Source organism: Scyliorhinus canicula, chromosome 7 (genome assembly GCF_902713615.1).
Source record: "Scyliorhinus canicula chromosome 7, sScyCan1.1, whole genome shotgun sequence".
NCBI lineage: Eukaryota > Metazoa > Chordata > Chondrichthyes > Carcharhiniformes > Scyliorhinidae > Scyliorhinus > Scyliorhinus canicula.
This window is the reverse complement of record NC_052152.1, coordinates 132,425,541-132,433,034: the sequence shown is the minus strand read 5'-3', so window position 1 is coordinate 132,433,034 and position 7,494 is coordinate 132,425,541.

Here is a 7,494-nt window from a genome sequence, read left to right as displayed (position 1 = left end):
GCTTTTAGAGTTGCCTATTCCATTGTGTTGCTCTCCTTGAACCAGGTGCTGCTTATAATGGAAAATATCCGTTCCAGGAAGACACATTGCAAACTGAACATTAAACCTACGCTTTTGGATGTGATGTCCTGGTTTCTAAAATGAGTGATAATCTCTACCCGCCCTTCATCTGCCGATTTATTCTTCACATTCCACTGTGCAATTGTCTGCCATGTGTATTTTCGTCCTCAGCGCGTTTTTACTGATTTCACATTTTTGCAATGTTGAAGCTACAAACGGTTGAGAACATTCCACATCTTCCCAAACAGAAATGGTGTTTAGAAGTGTTTCAGGGTGACGTCGATCACATTTGCGTCTTGTTTTACCATTGCTTTCAATGTGCAAAGTTGAAGAGGAAATTTGGTTGTGCAAAAACAGAGCCAGATTTCACCACTGGAGTTCCCAACAAATATGAAATATGCTGTTGGGCTTTTTCTTGTGAAGCTGGGAAACAGCTCCAGCACCAAATGAACAAAGTCACAGAATTCTGTTAATTGCTCTGTTCTAGCGATGTGGATATGGAAGTATTTGTAAACCTTTACAATGTCAAGAAGCAGCCCGTCAGCAGCAGCATGGACTATATATTGAGCAGAGATATGATTTTTTTCCCTGCTCTGACCTTCTCCCCCCCGCCCCCCCTCCCTCCCCCCGCCATCACATTTTCCTTTTTTTATTCTTCCATGGGATTTGGATTGCTGGCAATGCTAACCCTAATTGCCCTTGAACTCAGTGGCTCGCTCGGCCATTTCAGAGGGCAGTTAAGATCAATCATATTACTGTGGACCACATCATAGGCCATAAAATCCCTACAGTGCAGAAGGAGGCCACTCAGCCCATCGAGTCTGCACCGACCCACCAAAAAGCACCCCACCTTGGTCCACTCCCCCACCCCCGCAACCCCACCTGTCCTGCACATCTAAAGGGCAATTTTAGCATGGCCAATCCACCTAACCAGCATGTCATTGTGCCAGAGCAGATAAGGATGGCCAATTTCCTTCCCTAAAGGACATTAGTGAACCAGATGGGTTTTTACAACAATTAAAAACAATGCTTTCATAATCATCATGAGACTTTTAAGTCCAGAGTTTTAGGGAATTCAAATTTCACCATCTGCCATGGTGGGATTGGAACCCGGGTCCCCAGCTCATTACCCTGGCTGACTGGATTACTTGAAGTGACAATACCATTACACCATCACCACTGCCCGATGTGACCATCAATTCACAAGACACGTGGTTGGAAGTGAACAGTGGTTTTAATAGTCTTACAACTGAGCCTGCCTGCGACGAGATGAACTGGCAGCAGGCTCATAACTGCAGATCTTTATACTTCCAGTTAATGGGAGGAGCCATGGGCGGAACCATGGACGGAGCCAAGGGTGGAGCCCAGTACAAACGCCTCATCTCCCCCTATGGGCAGAGCCACGTAACTGCTCGTATACTGAGCTTACAGAGACACACATACAATATAACAGTGCGAATTACTAGGATTGTGATTCACCACATTCACCCCCTGTAAAAAAAATCAAGTCCAGCGGGGGTGATGGGTCTACAAATCGAGTCGGTCCGGCGGTCGCGTCTTCCTCTGAGATCTACGAAGCACCGGGGTTGCAGCCTCTTCTGGTGGCTGGGTGGTGGCGGTCGGCGAGGGTACCATGGCGGACTCTAGGGTTGATTCGGTCTGAGCTTCGTACCCGACTGGTGACGGGGAGCGCCGGAGACCCATAGGCACAGGGGCGTGGAGCACGGGCAGTGAACCTGCAGGCGTGGGGGCGCCGGGCACGGGGGGGTTGGGTGTGTGTAGTGCGAGGGGCGCCTCGGCGGTAGTGGTGTCGGAGTTGGATCCTGCAGGCGCCAGGTCCCGGAGGGAAACAGTGTCCTGACGGCCGTCAGGGTATTCAATGAACGCGTATTGGGGATTCCAGTGGAGTAGGAGCACTCTCTCCACGAGTGGATCAGTTTTGTGGGTCCGGACGTGCTTCCGGAGGAGAACCGGGCCCGGTGTCTTTAACCATGCTGGGAGCGAAGCTCCCGTGATAGTGCCCCTGGAAAAAACAAATAGCCGCTCGTGAGGGGTCTGATTGGTGGCAGTACATAGGAGGGACCTAATAGCATGGAGCGCGTCGGGGAGGACCTCCTGCCAATGGGAGGTCGGGAGCTTCCTGGACCGGAGGGTCAGTAGGACGGTCTTCCAGACTGTCGCGTTCTCCCTCTCCACCTGCCCGTTCCCCTGGGGTTGTAGCTGGTAGTCCTGCTCGAGGCAGTGCCCTGGTCGAGCAGGTACTGACGCAGCTCGACACTCATAAAGGACGAACCCCTAGAACAGTACAGCACAGAACAGGCCCTTTGGCCCTCGATGTTGTGCCGAGCCATGATCACCCTACTCAAACCCACGTATCCACCCTATACCCGTAACCCAACAACCCCCCCTTAACCTTACTTTTTAGGACACTACGGGCAATTTAGCATGGCCAATCCACCTAACCCGCACATCTTTGGACTGTGGGAGGAAACCGGAGCACCCGGAGGAAACCCACGCACACAGGGGGAGGACGTGCAGACTCCACACAGACAGTGACCCAGCCGGGAATCGAACCTGGGACCCTGGAGCTGTGAAGCATTGATGCTAACCACCATGCTACCCTGCTACCCTGTCGCTGTGTGCATAGCTGGGGAAACCAAACAGGGTGAAGATCCCCCAGGAATTCATCCAACGACTCCGCGGGGCACTGGTGGCGGGTCGTAAAAATGTGGCACGCGTAGACCTCGTTGATGGGCCTCACGTACATTCGATCGAGCATGGCCAGGGCCTCCGTATACGAGGTAATACTGTTAAGTTGAGTAGAGATACGGTGGCTCACTCTTGTGTGCAGTAGACTGAGTTTCTGCTCCTCTGTAGTTTCTGATGTGCTTGATTCAGCCAGGTAGGCTTTGAAACATCTGAGCCAGTGTTGAAAGATTTCTTTCGCCTCTGCAGCCTGCGGGTCCAGTTCTAGTCGATCAGGTTTGAGGGCTGATTCCATCGTCGTTTTCTTCAAGTTTCCTCAGACTATTAAATTGATGTGACCATCAATTCACAAGACACGTGGTTGGAAGTGACCTATCCTGCACATCTAAAGGGCAATTTTAGCATGGCCAATCCACCTAACCAGCATGTCATTGTGACAGAGCAGATAAGGATGGCTGATTGGTTGGTGGGAGGGGGGGGGGGGGGGGAAGAGGTCAACGGGGGTTAAATAGGGGAATCGTAGAATTTACAGTACAGAATGAGGCAATTCGGCCCATCGAGTCTGCACCAGCTCTTGGAAAGAGCACCTTATCTCAGCCCATGCCTCCACCCTATCCCGTAACCCCACCAAACCTTTTTGGACACGAAGGGCAATTTATCGTGGGCAATCCTGCACATCTTTGGACTGTGGGAGGAAACTGGACCACCCAGGGGAAACCCACGCACACAGGGAGAACTCGCAGACACCACCCAGACAGTGACCCAGCCGGGAATCAAACCTGGGACCCTGGAGCTATGAAGCAACTGTTATAACCACTGTGCTACCCTCCCACTGTGCTACCATGCTGCCCTCGTGTGCTACCATGCTGCCCTCTGACCATTAGGGGAGCCACTACACTAGTGAGTGTGCTGGTGTATGGATGTACAGAAAAGGAGGAGGCCACGGCCCACCTCTCGGGAGGGAGGGAGTGTTTGGCAGAGGGGAAGGGAAAAACAGAACTTCAGGGAAAAAAAGGACAAAAGGGGGGCACAGGAGGGAGGAGCATCAGGGTAGGGGGTACAGGGAGAGAAGCATAGGTGGTGGTGGTGGGGGGGGGAGTGCAGAGCGCTGATTGCATCAGATAACATGTGGAAATGACCAAAATGAGGAAGTAGTCAGCGGCCATCTTGAATGGCCTGTGAGCAAGGGCAAGCCCAGGCAAACAAGGCGAGTATGGTTGACCCCACAGGAACGGGGGGGGGGGGGGGGGGGGGGATCCAGATAATAACATGGAATGTGAGGGGCCTCAACGGGCTGGTGAAGAGATCCAGAGTCCTTGCCCACCTCAAGAATCAATAAGAAATAATAATCTTTATTGTCACAAGTAGGCTTACATTAACACTGCAATGAAGTTACTGTGAAAAACCCCTATTCGCCACATTCCAGCGCCTGTTCGGGTAAAGGGAGAATTCTGAATGTCCAATTCACCTAACAAGCACGTCTTTCAGGACTTGTGAGAGGAAACCCACGCAAACACAGGGAGAAGGTGCAGATTCCGCACAGACAGTAACCCAAGTGGGAATTGAACCTGGGACCCTGGCGCTGCAAAGTCACAGAGCTAACCACTGTGCTACCGTGCCGCCCAAGTCTGAGAGAGGACGACTGCGGGTAAGGAACGGCTGGATAGGACAAATGTTTCATTCATGTTTCGACACCAGGACAAGAGGGATGGCCACACTAGTCAACAGGACAGTTCCATTCACTATGATGTGCACAGTGACGGACTGAGAGCAGCGATATGTTATGGACGCAGAGGCCCTGGAAGGGGCCCTGGTAGTCTTTGTAAATATATATGCCCAAAGCTCAGATGACACAGGGTTCATCTAAAAAAAACAATGCCCAAAATTCCTGACCTAGACATCCACCGATTCATCATGGGGCGTGGGTGGCGACTTTAACTGTGAACAGGACCCGACAATGTACAGGTCCAACCCCATGACAGGAACCATGTCACATATGGCACGACAATTGAAATCCTTTATGGAGCAGATGGGGGGGCGTGGTTGTGAGTAGACCCATGGAGGATCAATCACCCGAGAGAAAAATAATTCTCCTTCTTCTCCCGCGTGCGCAAGGCCTACAGATTTCTTTGTCGTAGGGGAAATCATGCTTCCAGGAATAACAAAGGTGGAATACCAATTGTAATCTCCGACCACGCGTCACATTACATGGAATGGATGTTGGAGAAGGGCCGCCCCAACCACCCCATGGAGGCAGCTCTCCTTGCCAATACGGAATTCTGTACAAAGATTTCCCAAGCCATCGACGGTTATGTAACCTGCAACCAGAATGGGGAGATCTCACCCTCCAGATTCTGGGAGGCACTGAAGGCGATGATCAGGGGGAGAAATCATAGCTTATAGGGACAGGAAAGAAAGGGCAGCCAAGCAGCGGCTGATCGACTCCATACTGGAGATGGATCGGCGGTACTCCACAGCCCCAACCATGGAACTGCTGGTGGAGAGGACAAAGCTACAGAAGGAATTTGATCAGCTTTCCACATGAAGGCAGTCAACCAGCTCTGCCAAGCATGGGCGGCCTTCTACGAACATGGAGACAAGGCCAGCCACATGCTGGCACACCAACTAAGAAAACACACAGCCGCGAAAGAGACAGAACAAATTAGATTGAGAAATAGTAGGATGGTAGCAGACCCAAAAAAGGTTAATGGGGCCTTTGCAAACCTTTACCGAGGGCTATAGAGGGGGACTCAGTGAGGGTAAAGTTTCTCGACAGACTGCTTATATCAGTGTTGGGGGAGGACAGGAAACAAGGGCTGGAAACACCGCTAGAGATGGTCTAAATTGTGGAATGCATTCATTCCATGCAGTCAGGGAAAGCGCCGGGACTGGATGGGCCCCAGTAAACCGTTACAAAACATTTGCAGCGGCGCTGACCCCACACTTACGGGAGATTTTCAATGCCTCACTCTCAAAGCGGGCCCTGCCTCGAACTCACTGATCCCTGCAGCCATCTGGGATGGCCACTTCCAACGAAGCACAGAGCAACTCACAAAGACTGATGGGTAAAATGGACAAGCCAAGAGTCAGGCAGGTTCTGAACCTGAAATGCATTATTTGTCAGCAAAGTCCAGATAGTATTGAAACCCCGCCTCATTAGCATGTTAATCAGGCCGATTAGCAGGTGATGGCCCATCTCCCCCAACACAAAGGACTGGTGCTCCAGCTACCGGGACAGTCCCAGACATTTCGGCACCACTCCCTGTCCAAGGGAAACACAAACAACGGGGTCAGTGACCGCTTGGGACACACTCAGCCATCCAGATCCCCGCCCACTTATTGGCTAGGGAATCGAAGAGAGTGATCAGAGATCACATAATTTGTAAGACCCAAATCAAAGGACCGTCCAAAAGAGCACGAAAGGCCCAAGTATAAAGGAAGAGTTTGCCATATGCTCGCTCTCTTTTGGCCTTGGTACCCCAGTCACGGTCATCGCCAATCGCAGCAACACCAGAAGCAAGTTAGAGTTCAACGCTCACTACCAGACAGATAAGCCCAGCTGAGCAGCAGTTACCCCTTCAAACCCAAGAGATCCAGAATTGAACAGTGGCCACTGTTTCCTGACCTAAACCGGGTGCCCGAAGCTAAGTACAGGTTATCTTAGTAATAGGAGTAGTTACTTACAAGTGTTTATGTTGCATGATTGATTGTATGTAAATAAAGTACCCTTGATCTTGAACTAACTAACTGGTGTTTGGCTCTTTGATCGCTAGGCTTGTGGTGGTATCGATACCTGGCGACTCTAAGCATTCGGACATAGACAATGTAGAAATAAGGCAAATTCACTCATTGCCCTAATTGGAACAGATCCAGAGTAAAGAGCATAGTAAGGAGAAAACGTACAACACCCTGTTGCTCGTTCTGGGTGAGTGTGCTTAACACCCACCTTGGCTCTGTTTCTTGTTCTAAGCTCTGGAGTCGCCAGGTGCCGTTAAGACACCGCCACAAGCTTCAAGGTGAAGTTCAAAGCAATAAAATCGTACACCAATTAGTAAGTCCAAACAACTAGAGTTTATTATAATACAATTATAACTACCACCCATGCACACGCTAAAGGATTAAACTTACTCCTACCGCTAAACAACTAATACTTATCTCGAAGGAACTGCTGGGTCAGGGAACAAGGCCTCTTGCTCTGCAGACTTCGGATTGTTATCAATTGCAAAGGGTGTCAGGAGTGCCTATTTCTGGTAGCGGTCATCGTTAGGCACTTACTTGTTGGTGGCTGCTGCTCGACGGCTGGAGTAGAAGACAGGAGCCAGGAGACAGGAGACTGAACCATGTGTGGGACCTGTCTTTTATAGGTCCCAGGGGGTCTGCACCCCTTTGGACGGACTCCCTTACCTGCTTGGAATCGATTGGGTCTCTTCCCAATCGATATGTTTGAACCCCCGAATCATAGGGCAGTTCCTTGGTTGCTGAGGCGGTTCTTGGGACCTATTGTTTTGGGCTTCTCTGGTGCCACTGGGTCTGGCCTTCCATAGAATGTATCGATTTGTGCTTAACTTATGTCCATTGTATCTGGGACTCGCCCGGTATTGCCTCATTAGTATGTTAACGGGTTTTCTTTCACAGTGCTGTCTGGTCTCTGCAGCAGTCAAAACCGGTTTCTGCAGTCATCCCAATACACAATCGCCTTGCAAGCTGCTTGCTTTCCAACATGTCCAT